At 41.9% G+C, this 16665-nt stretch overlaps 1 protein-coding gene and 1 pseudogene across 2 annotated transcripts in view; one reads left to right on the forward strand and one right to left on the reverse strand.

Annotated features, from left to right (window-relative positions):
- SDC2 (syndecan 2) overlaps positions 1–16665 on the forward strand; it is a 186974-nt gene that overhangs the window by 16013 nt on the left and 154296 nt on the right. The gene's annotated exons all lie outside the window — the stretch shown is intronic.
- On the reverse strand, positions 1454–2498 carry LOC138283083 (U5 small nuclear ribonucleoprotein 40 kDa protein pseudogene; annotated as a pseudogene).

A 16665-nucleotide genomic window follows, 5' to 3' on the forward strand; every position in this document is an offset into this window, starting at 1 on the left:
AGGGTTCACGTCTTCAGTGCATTCCAACTGAACATTCAGAAGCAATATTGAATCCGATTCATGCTTTATTGAATAATTGGGCTACTTCAACTGGAATATGGACAGCAGTGTCACAGGGGTGACCTGGGCAGGAATAAAACACATCCTTCATACATGAATGATCAACTGGGTGACTTCATGGTCATTGGGAGAGACTGTACATGGTAGACAGAAGCCTTTCTCAGGATTCTGTGGCAGTCCTCCACAGATCCAGGCACCTCAGTCTTGCATAACATGGCTATGTTACCTTGCTCCGGTGCCTAACTCTGTTTTAGATAGACCTCCGAGGGACCCACTGTTACCGCTGAGAGGTTGGGTGACAGGAACAGCTACTGAAGTGCTGTTCCACGGGTGACATCTAGGTGATCAACAGGACTCTTTAAAGCTAACCCTCAAGGTGAAGAGCAATAATTGGGTCTCTTCCTTGGTGGTCTACATGTGGTGCGTTTCTTGGATGGTGCACGTGTCTGGTATATGCTTCCTGGCCAGATGGGGTTGAGTGACGTTTGGAACTCGCCTCATGCAAGAAGAGTACCCCTCCCCCACCTATTTTGTGACTGGTTTACATCGTAGGATTTTCTGTTCATAACACACCTGCTTCCCTTTGTCTAGATCTGTGTGCTGACAAAGAGAATATTGCTTTTGGCAACTGAGAGGAACCAGCCGCTGCTTAACAGTTTTAGCAGACCCATTATATCGAGTTGATCAAACTGAGAAAGGAATGTAAATAAAATATATAGGAACATTATGATCAAGCTGTAGCCACACACAACGCTTTCACCACACTAGCTGTAATAAACTTTTTTTTCACAAGAAATGACTTAATTGGATACAGTTTTCGGTCTCTGACCACATTAAAATAATAAAATGCAAAAGAAAAGAAATATGCACCTGACCTTTAGACATGAAGTTAGAATGCTTTTAAAGGCAAATATTTTCTTACTGTTTTATAATGGCACCTAAACTGATTTTTCTGAATGTAATGTCTTTTATAAGGTGCATTTGAGACACTTCTCCCGTCGCTGTAGTTTGCTAGATGCTGAATCTCACTGAGGGGAGCCCGGGGACTCGAAGTCAGGGCCTGTGCTCTGGATCACTAGACTGGAAACAAAGCGCACAAACGTTGTGCACTGATGTGCTGTCTGAAATTCACTTTCAATATAGAGAAGATGAAGGAGGACAAATGTCAGTTTCCAATAATTAAACAAAAATTGTTTACCACGTTTCAAAAGTGGTGTCAGCTTTCAATAGATATCAAACTTTCTAGAAAAAAATAGAATCCACCAATCTTTCATAAACTGGCAAAGAGCATCCATTTCTTTCATCCACTCAATACGTCCAGGGAATGTCCACCCTGAAGACAGACTCTTGTCCAGCAGCTCTGTCGGCAACAACAAAAAAGAGGTTAAACCACTCACAGGAGGTAAGGTTTCCCATTGTCGACTATGAGTCTCTGCTGAGATTTGCTAGATGGATGAGCAGAGGTTCTGTGTGTAGAAGGGTCCATGAAGTCTCTTTTTCCTGTTTGCTCAGAAGATTTCTCCCTTGTAAGTCTTTTATTGCTAGATGCGGAGAGCACTATGGGTTCATCTGGATGAAAGAACACCTCATTCGCAGAGCCTGAGTTCCCTGGTAACTTGTACAGAATCCTCCTAGATGTTGTGTCGCAGACATAAACCAGTCGGTCAGCAGATCCTGCTGCCACTCTTCATCCATCAGGAGACCAAGAACACCAAGAGATTCTTCTCAAAGTTGTGGATGTTTCCTTGAAATATTTTCACGCATCGCTCCATCAGGGCAAACGGACGTACATCCCAGATACGGAGTGTGTTATCCGTGGCATTAGAAAGTAGGTAAGACCCCTCAGCGCTTATATTCAGACTAGTCATAGAGTCTGCGTGCCCACGCATCATGTACATCAACTTGTTCTGACAGAGGTCCCACACCTTGATATCATAATTGATGCCTCCAGAGATGATCTGATCACTGGTGTAATTGAATGTTGCTGATAGAACCTGGTATGTGTTCTGGAAGGTCTGGACGGCAGCCTTCTTCCTCCGGATATCCCACAGCTTCACTGTTCCATCATCGCTGCCTGTGCAGACTAGCTGGGGTCTCCTCCTTGCTGGATAACAGGAATTCACAAATGAAGTATGTCTCTCTTGCCTGTCTCACTGTCCCAAACAGCTACTGTCCTGTCTGTGGAGGCTGTTAAAAACATGCTGCCATCAGTGGTATAATGTACCTCCATGACTGCGTCACTGTGACCTTTTGGAATAGCATAATTTTCACAGTCTCCATAAACATTCCACAGCACTATCAGTCTGTCAAAAGCCTGCTGATGCCAGGGTGGCTCCATTGGGTTGAAATTTACAGCAACATACTTCTCCTTCATGCCCAGAAAGCAGCATGATTGGTGCCTGCAGGCTGAAGGTTCGAGGAGGGCCCACGGGCAACATTGTTCATAGAGGCGTCCCGGGAGGCAGCAGATTAGGCCATGGCCCTTGCGCTTGTTTGGTTCAGTATAGTGGCAGCCAACACGCTGGAAGATTAATAGAAAGATGTGGCACGATGAACGATTAAACCTGGCATAGAAAAACTGCGTTCCCAGAAGGTCCTTGTGCCCAGAGAGTGTCAAATATTGGTTAGGCAGATTCTGGATACCTAGAAACTGAGAGCTGTAAAGAAGTGATTTGTCGGTCCAAGTTTACAGAAAGATTAGCATTTCTTCGGTGATTTTCTGATTTGTCCTTCTGTGTTCTCTTGCAATGTCCAGTGCTGGGTCCTGTGGTTCTTCAAGGAATGTCTCAAGGCTTAGGGAGAAAGCACAGCATAGTTTCAGGGACAGGAAGCAGAAGGTCTGTGTAACCCCATGCTGCTGTTTCTTTGTGGTTTTGGTTGAGGTTTATCTAGTATGTTACCTGATCAACTTGGGAGTCATATAAAGGAAGATTTAGAAGGTTCCTCTACTTCTGAGCAGGTCATGCAGGTTGTACAAATAATTAGTTAGTCGACCCATACAGAAAAAGTGACAAGTCCCATTACCTTTAGAAGAACTAGCAGATGGCTGCCTTGTGATTGTGAGAGGAGCCTTGTGTTACTGCAAATGTAACAAGCCTTTGAAGCCCAGAAATGGCACACATTGGTTGAAGACTACTGCTGTCCCATGTGCTTGTCTCTCTTCACTCAGTTCAGATGATTTCTCCTGGCGATCACTTGCAGATACCAACAAGCCATGTATACCTGATAATATTCACACTAGTAGAAAGTGATTGATGGCTGGACCACAAGAGACTACATTGGAACCTGATTTCTTTTCATTCAGTCTGCCTTGTGGGGTGCCGGTACTGGAGCAGATGAAGAACGATTCACCTTGTGTTGTGGGGACTGTCCTCCATGTTTCACTCAATTTAGCAGGATTTACCTCTTCAGTGAAGTAGCAACAGTGTTCAAATCATTGGCCCTTTGGCAACCACCAGAGGTGTAGCATGGACTGTGGCTCCGATAGGAGTTTTGGATGAGTGATCCAGGGCAACCTATGGTCCGGGGACCCCTGGGGGTCCGCGAAGCCTCCTCAGGGGTTCGCGACTGCTTAGAAAATTCAGTAATATTAACAGATTAGGTCCCCAGCATTTAGTAATGACTCAGTGGGGGGGGGGGTCCTCGAATTCCAATAATGATTCAGTGGGGGGTCACTGAGTTCCAGAATTGATAAAAGGGGGGTCCACAGAAGTCAAAGATTGGGATCCACTGGTCCAGGATTTAGTTGAAATTGATTAACCCGAGTGTTCCTGTCCATAGGTTTCTCGCGGGTATCTAGCTTGATGTCAACATCATCTCGACTGTGCACCATATGTATTGAGCCTTACCATATTCTGTCTCCCTTTGTTTAGTTAACTGCTTTCCTTTTTATATCCCTCCCCTCCAAAATCCTGTTTGAAATACTAGGGGTGCTCTGTTTTTGAGAAAGGCCCTCAAACTGTACTGCTGAATTATTATTTTTTCCCTCCCTGTGGACCAAATCTGAGATGTATCCTCTATTGTTCTTGATTACAGTGGCGTTTCCCAGTCTCAACTGCCCAACACCGCCAAGGTAGTTTAAAAAAAAAAAAAAAAAAATTTTTAAAGTGTAGTAGGGCTGAATATGTTAACGTGTATGCTTCTTTCTCAGTTCCCATTGAGTCTTCTAATTAGATTGCAGCCACTTCTGCAGCAGAGAGCAACATTTTAATTAAAAAATATATATATATATTTTGTGCAAGCTAATCAAGTACAAATATGTGATTTTGGTGTTGTGCTATTGCACTTTTAAGGCAAAGCCACCAGTGGTGCTTTGAAGTAGGCACTGTGAAATGACTTGAAGATAGTCACCAGCTACTTTTTAGGTCTCATTGAAAGATGACTAAAGTTGAAGGGACCAGCATAATGGCAGCTTTGAAGTACAGAGACTATGGTGTTGGGCTGCTCCAAATACTTTTGCTCCATCGTATGTTGATGACTCAAATATTCAGGTCTACTCCGTAATCTCCCAGTAGTCCAAGTTAGACAATCTGACTTTGAAATTCTCCCAGAGGAGTCATTCAGCTCATTCCATAATTTTTTCCAAGTAGTCTGTGAGTGAACTACTAAATATACTATTATATACATCAGTCCTAAAGTTGAAAATGTTAACAATGGGTTCTATATTGTTATTGCATTTATGTAGCACTTACTACCCTGGATGACGCATTGAAGCGATTTGCATTGAGTAGCATGCTACTCCAGACCCAAAGGTTACTGGTTAATCCAGTGGTCCGGTGTTAGTTGTTGCGATTAGTCATGTGCTCTCAAGAAAAAAACATTGCATGCGTCTACTCCAGTTACTTTCTGATAAATTATAGTAGTACCAGTTAGGTGTGATCATTAATGGAGGCTATGTGGTTTCAGGTGAGTGGTTGGTGAGCTATATGGGCTGGAGGAGATCAGGTAATGTTAGTTTGCAAGGATAGGATTTTAAAGCCAGAGTGGTTGGGATCTATGAAATGAGGTGTCAGACGTTTGCAGAATTACAATAAGAGAGAATAAGGAAGACAGGCATGATACTGAAAGGAGCCTATATTCGGAAAAAGACAGCATGCGGAGGGTAGAAGGTAAGAAGAAAGTCTCTCTGAAGAAAGGAAGGAGAGGAATCAAGCGTAGAGGAATCGAGTTAAACTAATCAAGTTCAGTATTTTCATGCAGGGTTTTAGGAATACAGTGGAAGGTGGCTTTCTGAGATATCAAGCAAGCTCAGGATGTAAGCTGTAGAAAGCAGGCTGAGGTTGTGGGAGGTAAAAAGAAAACCGAATACGTAGTGCTCCATATCCTGGGCAGACAGCTTAAACCTGCAAGTTTGAGTGTACACATCACTTAAACCTTGAGTCTAGCCTGCTGTGTGCCAATCCAAGGACATCCTTTTTAAACATAGTCTAGAGTATACCACCCTTGGTACGGGGTCTCTACGCTACTCACTGCCAAAGTATAAACCTTCCATGAAATGTAGACATATCTTCACAATCCACAAGCATCACTTCCTGGATATAAGGGCCTACTTCAGATCTTGAATAATCCAAGGCTTTTAGTCACACACCTTCTGAGCAGCATCTTTCATTTTCTTATCTTCTTTCTTGTGTTTCTTATCCTCCACGAACTGTTAGTCCTTTTCTTGCTCCTTCTCTCAGGGTGGTGGTTTAATATTGTTTTTGTTTGGTCTACTTTATGAATCATTAGTGTAGTGATGTGTTGTTTGGCAAGGTGTATATGTGTTAGCTTCTGTACCCAGACTTATAATATGAAGATCTTGAGGTGTTTTTTTTTGTTGTTTTTTTTGTATAAATATTTTAAGAAATTATGTGAAATAAAACAAACAGAATTTTGTTTGCCATGTAAAGTTCCAGAGACCTGACTACTTCCTCCAGTTCTATAACTGATATTCACGCGTGGCTTGATCTTTTTTAATGTTGAGACTAGCTTGTTGTGAGTCTTTGGGTGGTCAGTTTACCCAATAACCAGCACTGTGTTTTTTAGGCCATTGTGATTTCTCATTTGGAGGTCTCTTGGATCCCTTGAACGCTTCAGACACGGATTTCTTGCTTTCTTTCTGTGACTATCCCCACATTTTTGGGTCACTCTGTTTACTCTGCAAATTGTAGCACCACAGCTGTGTTTTTCTTTGACATAGGCTTCTGTTAGATGGCTTCCACCCTAAAGCAACTCACAAATTGTGCCCACTTAGGGTTGAAACGTTGACTGCTTTCCTCATTGTAGACTTTGTTCCTTTTTTAAAGAAAAGACCGTGCTGGATTCAATTTTCTTTGCACATGCACTTTGTTCCTTTTTTAAATCAGTTTTTCACCATGCATTGTGCCATCTTCACTGACGTTCGTAGCACTGAAACCGTCCATGTCAAATGTATGTAACTCTGGATATTGCATGGAATGTGTACTTTTGTATTGCTCTTTTGTACATGTACTTTTTGTTATCTACCTGAGCAAGGACTTCTCGTGAGATAAATTTACTCGTCGAATTGAAACCCTGAGATCCAGTCATTGCTCCTCATATATTGGTTACACCAGGCTTCTTTGTTGGGTTTATATGGGTAGCCCTGTTGTAGTATTCTCTGCCAGATACAGGGATTCTCTGAGGACTTTTGGCCAGCCCTACACTAAAAGTGATTTCAGATGTGTACGGGCTATGTGGAACAAGAAAGTGTGTAGCACCTAGTAAATCTGTTGCCACTTCTTGCGTGGCACTGTCCCATGAAAATGTCTTTGCTCCTTCAATAATACCTCGCTAAACAGCGAAGTGAGCCTGCTTTACACTTGCAGTCTCCATCACTTCATACTCCAAAGAACAAAAACAATTCTCAGGAGGACGTATGGTTGAAAAAATAAAGCGAGCTGCAATTACTCGTTCGTGACTAATGAGTCAGTTTGCTGGTGTCACGAAAAATGTGGCACATACCGGGAAAAATTAACTGCCACAAATATTGTAATATAGTCCAGGAGGAAAAAACATGTTCAATCCCTTCATTGGTGAACCTTAAAAAAGTGGCACAAAAATGGCACATTTCTAAACTCATTCTGTATCAAAATGCTTCTAAGAATCAACCTGGTGAAATGTACTTTTTAAAATGCCCCACAGTATTACTTTTTGTTTTCCCCTGGCACTTGTTGCTGCTTACCCTGTAACACAGAATTTCAAGTTCTCAACTGTAATGTATAATGTAGGAATCGGAGGGGTCTCCAACCTTTTCTGTAGTGAGAGCTACTTCTGATCAGTGAAAACCATTGTGAGCTACTGAATGCTAAACAACTTGCACATTATTACCAGATAGCCCCCCATGACCAGCTTCCTTGATTTTGAGCCTAATGTCCATAGAGCCAGATACTATGGCTTGAAATAAATACTTTGACTAGGGGCACTCTATCAGGACTGCCATGTGTCACAGAGAGAGTGGTATTTGGGAATGTATGAACATGTGTGCATATGAATGGAATGTGTGTGTGTTATATATAATTGTGGGACAGGACATACCTGTTGCCATATGTGGCACAGTTACATATATAACACAAACATACAAGCGTTTTTCTAAAATAGGAGAAACTTTAAGTGCAAAAATCTTCATAATGTGGAACATTTTTCAATTCATCCCATTTAAAATTTGGCTGAAGTTTCAGTTATAAATATGGCACAGTGTTCTAATGGCCACCGCAAATGATAGCCCTGCTGTTTGTAAATGCAACACTTTGAGGAGAACATTTAGAAAATTAAAATGAAAAGTTAAATTAATTATAATATAACTTTTAATTTTTATTTTCCCCGATATAAAAGCATTGAGAAACATCATTCTGTTCTTACATGGAATGCTGAGTAGACAAGGACTTTCATTTAAGAGTTAAATACCTTACTGCTTCATTTCTTCACCTCTGTGTCCTGGGTCATAAATCTGACTCCAGCACTGCTCCTTATCAGGCCCTGCTATCTGCCACCTGATTGTAATAATGTAAAGTAAGCATTGCTTTCCCTTCCCTTCAAAAGGGAAAATGTGACCCTGTGCTTATTTAGAAATTAACTCTAGGCTATGAGCTACCCTGAAGAGGTCTGGGAGCTACTGGTAGCTCGCAATGGACAGGTTGGAGACACCTCAGCTCTCAGGTAGCACCTGTTAGCAAGTGGGCCAACAAAACAGGCTAGACAGGCATATGCATATTTATTTTCTTTGCACGTGCTAAATTGCTGAATTCATCTTGCCTTAAAGACAAAAGTAAGTCACGGTAGCAGCCAAACCAGAGCAATTAGCCGCTGCTATGAGTTTGTTATCCCACAGAAGCAGCAGAGTAATGTATATTTATTATACCTTGTAGTTACCTATGCCTGTACTAACTTCACTGGTTAAATCCTGATGTATCTTTAGCTTACATAGGTCAGGTTCAATGTTTACAGCTGTATTTAGGGACTAGTTTGTTTACCAAATGAACAAAAGGCTTGATATTGCTTGCTTCCTCGTGTAACAAACATGCTTCCGACATCGGGCTTTACAAATGTCGTATCCTTGGCTCTCCTGCTGCCAATTTGCACCTTGCCTTCGTGAAGAAAGGAGCCGGCGAAGTTGGCCCTGGATTGAGATGCGTGTGACCTCAGTGTAGTGAGCCAGGAACAGAGTTGTTATGTGGCACATTGAAGGGAGCACTCTCAGAGAAGGACAAAGACTCCACCTAAACAAATTTAAAAGCTGTGTAATTTCACCATTACCTTCTAGTTAGTAGGTGTTTTCCCACAAACTCGTCCATTGGCTAATTCAGTTCAAACTCCTATATCTTACCCAACTGACTACCACGTAAGTGATAATGAAACTGGAATTGAGCAAAGCAACTCCAAATTAATTGTATGCCACCAGAGGAATTACAGCATGCAAAAGTGCTTTTGTGAGATTTTAACAATAGAAACTGGTCACTCCCAAGAACATACCTAAACTTTGGTTCTGAAATTACACAGTTACCACAATTTTCTGGATGTCTTATTTTTCACTTGTGGTCATCTGTGAGACATCATGGGCCAGTAATTTCCAAATATGTGAAATCCCACCACTACCCTCAGGCCAATATTTCCCAGACTAAAATGTGATGAAAGAATGTTGCCTTATAGGCGTCTGGATATTATCCTAGCTGTTTTTGGAACAGCCTTTGTACTTTGTTACTCAAAACGGTCTTGCTGCCAAGACGAGTGGGCACAGTGACCGAGAGAGGGAAGACTGGTGCATAACCGGGCGTGTGCATGAACTTGAGAAGAAGGATGCTCGGTGAAGGGATGTGAAGTGGGGCAGGGACATTCGCATGAAGCTGCAATTTGAGCCTGTTGAACAGAAATCGTTTTTCTGCTTTCATTAGTTGATCTTGTAACGTGTGGGTCCGTTAGTGTACTACATTAAAATTGTAATTAGTGTAGTTTTGCCTCGGACATAAAACTGCCCCTGCCTGTCCGTATTGGGCAAGTGAGGTGCAACAACTGTATACGTGTTTCTTCTTTCAAAGACTGGGTGCTGCAGACATTCTGCTTCCACTACCAGAAGAAATAGTTATTTTTCACTTTAAGTTTTGTTTCCATAAATGTGAAGCAGGCGCGTCTCCTTTTTATGGTTGAGTGTGCAAGCGCTCAGGCCTGTTATAATTTCTCTGTGGGCTTTTAACCACGCCCACTCTTCCTATTCATTCTTTGTTGTGCTTGTCTTAAATGCTTCATTTTTATTGGTGCATTTTGTGAAATGTCCCTCCTTTGTGTGCTGAGTTCCCTCCCGGGCGAGTTCACTAAGTGAACTTTTTTGTTGGCCATCACACTGCATCACGCTTCCTCCTGTTACAGCGTGTGATGGCCCCTCCGCCGGTTTTGGTTTGCCTTTCATCCCAGCCGTGATCCTTTCTGGACATACAATCAGGGAGCCAATATCTCTCCTGCTTTCGGCAGCTGTGGCACTTTGAATTGATTTACTTCTGCCAAAGTTTTACTTTTCTTTTTCAGTTTATGTGGCAAGATAAGTCCAGTTAGGAATTTACAACGCTAATAGCTCTAACTCGAGCAAACGCGAGACCCATTGCAGTGCAAATGCTTGCTTTTTGTTTTTTTAACGTTTTTCTTCTAAATATTTTTGGGTTTTTTGGCTTGCTTTTATGCGTATTGCTGTCTAATCCCCTTTAGTGTTTACTATTTACGTTTGTATTCTGCTAAGGTTTTTTAAGCCAAGTGGCTCCTAGTTTGGATTTCTGACTCTCCCTTTTGAAATATTTGGGTTTTCTTTTTCTTTCGCAACTTTTGTTTCCATTGCTGTTTTTTTCCTTACTACTTTTATCTGCCTAAATTCCGTAGATGCCAGTAGCTTCTTCCATTTGTTTTCTTTCCGAGGGGCTACTCTGACATCCCTGAATGTCTTTGGCTCCTGTTAAGCCACATTTGGTGTTAAAGATTTGGGTCCTTTATTTCCTTTTCTGTTTAAAGCCTTCGGCTTCACACAGCAATGAAGGGAATCGTGGTCCGTGGGTGATACCGCTGTGAGGTTTCAGTGTTAATATCTTGGAAAGAGAGGTTCATGTCTACCATCATTGCCTTATTTTTTTCGAACACAGTGTACCTTTCGTTGTTGTAGAAGGTTTTATGATTTGTTGATCTCCATACACGCCACACATGCCATGGCAGTGTGGATACCTATGAGAAATCGATGACCTGAAAAAAAGAAAGTAGACTTCACCTAAAGAACAGAGCAAGAATTCTGGCTTTTCCAATGGCCTCTGACTGGCCGTGAGTGAATGACTGGTGGAACTTGTCATGCTTTATGGAGGGGATGTCGGAGAGCAATCAAAGTAATGGACATAAAAAACTAGAGTGGTATGCTAAAGCATTTTGTAAATTTCTGTAACCAGTTCAAGCTGTAAACTTAAGTTGAACCCTGTCCAGGAATTTTGCTTTCCCTTTACTTGGTTAGACAGGTGTTCGACATAGAGGACGTGTTTATGATTGTACACGTTTTCAGTTTGAGTCAACTTGACTATTCATAGGACATATTTAATTATTGCATAGCAAAATATTTTAATGGTTTTAATGTACGTTTTTCTGAAAGTGTGTGTTGTCTTCAAAATAAGAACCTACCTTTTATTGCCTTTATGATAATATAGCTGCATGCCTAACGCTCTCCCACAAGATAAGCAAGTTTCTGATTTTTTTTTTCTTTTTTAATATATATATATATATATATATATATATATTTTATTCGAATGTAAGACTCATTTTTGACCATAGTTTTATACTCTGGCTTTTTTTTCTTCACTCATCGTTTGTGTGCTCATATTGGCACTTTGTGTTGGATTGGTGGCTACTTCACCTGGCATTTGTATTATTAACGTTGACCATGAAGTAATCATCTTCTGCCACTCCCAGGAACGCCTTGTTGTGGCTCCCTTGTTTAAACATGTTGCCCAGGAGCTGCTGTGTAACATGGTTTAAAGCAAATCCAATCAAAGTGCAGTGGTGGGGTCAATGCTGGCTGTGCCATAGCGCTTTGCTTTTATGTACTTTAAACTATGTTAGACAGCAGCTTGTTTTGCAGTGTAACATCTTTAAAAGACACCGAAAACGCAAATAAGTCTCACATCGGCCAAACCTATTGGCTATGCAAATGCTTCTTGAAATAAATTTCTTTTAGCAAGTGTTTTTTTTTTTTTTTTTTTTTTAAGTGTGATAGACCACAGCTCTATTGTACAATTAGGTTTACAAAAACCAAAACAAGCATTGACAAAATCAAAAGGCTAGCAGCATCTCTAGATCTACTGGCTTTGTCTTACAACGTTTTACCACTTATTGTGTTCAGTGTCTGCAGCCCTTTAGTGAGAAGGGCCACTATTGCACAGGTCATGGTACTGAAATGGACTAAATATTAACTTCAACTATATAGTACTGTATATTGTGGATTGGTTAATAGTTGGTGAAGAAGTACGGCTGAAATATCATAGGCTGAGGGTAAACCAGTTAAAAGTCAGTGAGTTATTACAAATATCTCCAGATTTTAATTCAAGTGTTGATTTTACATATTTGGATGTCTATGTGCCCACGGCACTGGCTCGTTCCTTTTCATTTTCCTTTCCCTATAGCTCATTTTACTGTTTAAAATTCTCTTTACTTTATCTTTCCAAGCATTTAACATTTTGGATATTACTAGTTATGCTGAACCCTTGGAAAACAGGCTTTGGCACTATATACAAATGTGCCACTACTCTGCTCGGATTTTCATTCTTTTTCCAATAGATGGTAACTTTTATGTGCTTTTTAGAGTCGAGCCTGCGTTGCATGCGCTTGCGCATGCGTATCGCTTTTGAGACGCTTTAGGAATTAGAAAAGGGCTCGGAGCCCCGTCCACCTCACGTCAGTGTCTTTCATTGGTCCGTGGGCTTGCCGGTTAGAATCTGCTTGCTTTCATTAGTGGAAGGCATGCACACGTCATGCCTTTTCCGGTGGTTAACCCTCCTCGAGCGCAGCAACCAGGTACAGAAAACATGCGAGGCTCGCGGTTTCCCATCAGGTTTGTGGACTACTTTTTCTCTATTTTTGCAGCGTGATCTCGCTTGGCAGAAGTCGAGCGATTTGCATAATATCGACCCTTTACACAGTTAATTGCACTTTTGCCGGTTATGTACATAATTGCTCTTTTGTCAATAGGTTTCATTACGAGTGAACTGTAGCAGCGCGATAGAACTGTTTTTTTTTTTTCTTTTAATGTGGCAAGAAAAATCCGGTTGGGAGTTTACAACTGGTAATAGCTGTAACTCGGACAAATGTGAGAATGATGGCTGCATTTACAATAGTTCAAAAACATGTTTTAATAGCGCCTCTTAATAGCGTGGTACAAAGGTAGATATTCTAGCATTGTAGCATATTTGAAATGTAATTCCACAACCGAAGCACTGCATCACAACCACGTGTGCTTCTTTGCTATTCCTTTGTTTATTAGTGCCCAAAAGCCTGCCGTTAATAGCGCCTTGTGGCAGTTGGTCAGTTTATTTTATGTAATCTTGAAAGTGTAATTTAATAAAGCGGGGTGTGCGCCCTTTCAGTGGGTGCTGCATGTCAAATAACCAATCCTTTCTAAACCATGCATTGTTTGTTTAATAACGAAGAGGGTGTCTTGCCATGCAAAATCACATAATTAAATCGATTTTAACGATCTTTGTTAGAGGAATCTCCTCTAAAACATCAGGCTCTCAAAAAGTGGGAGTGGCTCGTTTTTACATTTTCTTGGTTCATTTTTGTTCGTAAATTGTTTATCTTTATAAATTGTAGATTTCTTAGTTTTGATGTTATCCTGTGTGATAATTTGCTTTTGGTTCCTAAGATACTAATATAACCATGAACTCCCCTTGGATTCCGGGGTACAGTATTTCGGTTCTTTATTTGTGGTGTTTGCCTTGGTGCGGGGTGGTCCTGTTGGGAGGGGGCATGGGATGCTCGTACAGTCCTCTTCTCTCACCCGTGGGAGTGAGGCCAGGAGCTCAGTAACACAAGCTCAGAGATCCGGGCACACTCACGTGGGAAGAAAATACATCTTTAAAGCGCAGGGGTTCAAGGACCCAGTCAGGGGTGTTCGGTCGCCGAAGGGAACCCAAGGCTGCTGTGTAGGAACGTACAAAAGTGCAATTGTATGAACACATTAAAGCCAGGATTGTTGGCTTTGCAAGGTTTGTTTCTGATGCTACATTGAAAATAAATTTCAGCCTTTCGACTTCTGTCCTCACTTAACCCGGCTCCAGCAGGAAACCCAGAGCGAAGGGTGGACAGGCAGCAGCCCCTGCACTGGTGATGAGATGCTGACGTGGTTCATCCTTCTTGCCAAGCTGGACCTCCTACAGGGATCCTCTATTGCAGGTGCTTGGATACCCAAGGATGTGTCCACCAAGTGCACAGCACTGAGACTCAAACAGCTCGAAGACCTTCCAATGTGAGCACTTCTCACCAGGGGTACCACAATGGGTGCAGGAACAATGGCTCTGTTTGAATGGGGAGAAGATGGTCCTGTAGATCCCTCTCTATAGCCTGCCCTGAATCACTGGATGCTCCTCTGTTGCAAACAGTAAAGCAGATTCAATCAGAGGGAGCATTGTCAACTATAGGTTTTTCTTACTGCTATAAACAAGCTCTGGCAATACTAACATGTCTCGCCTATAAAAAATCTGTTGGTTTGTCAATGTTTTTAAATGTGTTGCATAGGTCTAAAAAACATGCAGCTGCACAGCATGGCTTAAAGTACCCCCCCACAAAAAAAAGTACGATGCCACCAGCGTTGACCTTGTCATAGCGCTTTTTAGGATCAAGCGCAAAGCCCTCTGTTCCTGGGGGAATCTCTCTATGGGCTCGTAACCACGCCAGTTTCACTCCCATCAGTTTGGTTGGTTCGTGGGCTTGCTTTTCAAAATTCGTTTTCTTTCATTAGTGAAAGGCATGCATACGGCATGCCTTTTAAGTGTTTAGCTCACCTCGAGAATACCGACCAACTACTGAAAGCATACAAGGCTCAATGTTTTCTGGATGGTTTCTGCACTACCTTTTCTCTTAATTTCATAGGCAGCGCGATCTCGCTGGGCAGCAGTCGAGTGCTTTGCATGACATCAACCCTGTTACATGGATGTTTGCACTTTTGCCAGTTACATGGATAATTGCACTTTTGACAATATGTTTCACAGCGAGCTAACTTCTGTTTCCTTTCGTGTGTCTGCTTTGCGCTGATGGCGGCCGTTGGCTCGCTTATATGAAACCTTTACTTTTCAGCTTACGTGGCAAGAAAAGTCTGGTTAGTTATGTGAAAGTGTTTTACTTTTAATCTTCAATTTATGTGGCAAGAAAAGTCCGGTTATGAGTTTACAACGCTAATAGCTCTAACTCGAGCAAATGCGAGACCCATTGCATTGCAAATGCTTGTTTTTGTATGCAATGCCTGAAACTTGGAAATGGTAAGTGAGAAAGCATTGCAGGTTATCACCAATAGCAGAATGTCTGTACAACCCCAGGTGAAATGATTTGCCTTATTCTGATATGTCATAAGATAAACTCCCATTGTCCTACAACGGATAACATTCTGGATTAGTTGTTTAGAGTAGTGGTTCCCAACCTTTGGTCTGGGGGACCCATGGGGGTCTGCAAAGCCTCCTCAGGGTGTCCGTGACTGCTTAGAAAGTTTAACATTATTAACAGATAGGTCCCCAGTTTTCAGTAATGACTCATTTGGGGGATCCCAGGTTCCAGTCCTGATAAAGTTGGGGTCCCGGGGTTCCAGTACTGATAAAGTGGGGGTCCACAGAAGTCAAAAGGTTGGGAACCACTGATTTAGAGCTATGGTCGGGACAGCACTCTAGTGTGGGAGATGTGTGGGTGGGAATAAGTGGGACTGTGAATGGGTGTATGGTTTATGTATGTCTACCTTGTTGCGTGTGGGATTTCATGTGTCTGGCAGAACACATTTTAATCTCTGTGATAAGTAGTATGCATCATGGGGTGTGTGAGACCATGTCCACACTTGGCGAGGCAAGTCAAGCACCAGCTCCCTGCTAAGGCCTTTGCTACCAGGCATCTGAAGGGAACTGAATTTGAGTTGAATTCAGTAATTTACCTTGTAGGTTTACTTTATCAGCTATGTGGTGTCGGTGCAGTAGGGATTCCCTATTTTCCTTTGCCAAATAGCACGAAGGACTGACAGATGGAAAGACCTGAATTAGGCTTCCCGAAGATTAAAGGCTGAGGGCTTCAGTGCGTCCCAAAATAACTACTTTAGTCTACCCGTGTCCTTAGCAAAAGCTTGATGTGTGGTCTCTTGTTCAGTCGCGCAAAACATGGAGAGCTTCAACCGTTCAGGGCCATTATTTCTTGTCTGAAGAAACCCCATAACACTCATGCATTTTTAGTAAATCTGTCTCCCTCCACGAGTTAAGTCTCTTGATGAGGAGAGAGGCTTATGTTCTGGATCTTTCTTTCTGTGGATAATAACCCAGTTCCTGGCTGGGGTCAAGGTCCTGTTTCGAAGTGTTTCCTCAAAATTTCTAAACCTCCTTCCTTTTACCTTTAGCCAGGGTAAAATAAGGACTACAAGTCCCATTATATTAACTGAGAGTAGCTCTTAAATAACTTGCTCTTGGGTCTGAATGCCACTGTTTTCAAAGAGACTGCAGTTTTTATATTTTCGTGAAAAAAAGTAAGGACTTTTGTTTCATTGGAGACACATTGTACAGTCGTAGTTCAGACAGCGTTCGGGGTGTCAAATCTGATGCTATTGGGAAACGGATAAAAATAATCAAATTCTTTATTAAAATATTCCAAAACTGCCGTGATTGAGACACTGATGCAGTTTGGATCCAGTGATGGGGAGGACATGAGCGTCTTAAGCAGTGGCCTTGCTTTGCTCGCCTTTGTCCTCTGAGTATTTTATTGATTACTTAAGTCATTGAAGGAAGGTCCTAGCTTAGACTGAGAAGCATGTTCTCTCCAGATTCTACATATCTGAATGAGGTTATGGGTCATAGAAGTTGTTGGGTTACTGATCCTATCACCAACTTCCTTCCCTGCGCCAGATCCTTTCCC

Source organism: Pleurodeles waltl, chromosome 2_2 (assembly GCF_031143425.1).
Source record: "Pleurodeles waltl isolate 20211129_DDA chromosome 2_2, aPleWal1.hap1.20221129, whole genome shotgun sequence".
Lineage (NCBI taxonomy): Eukaryota > Metazoa > Chordata > Amphibia > Caudata > Salamandridae > Pleurodeles > Pleurodeles waltl.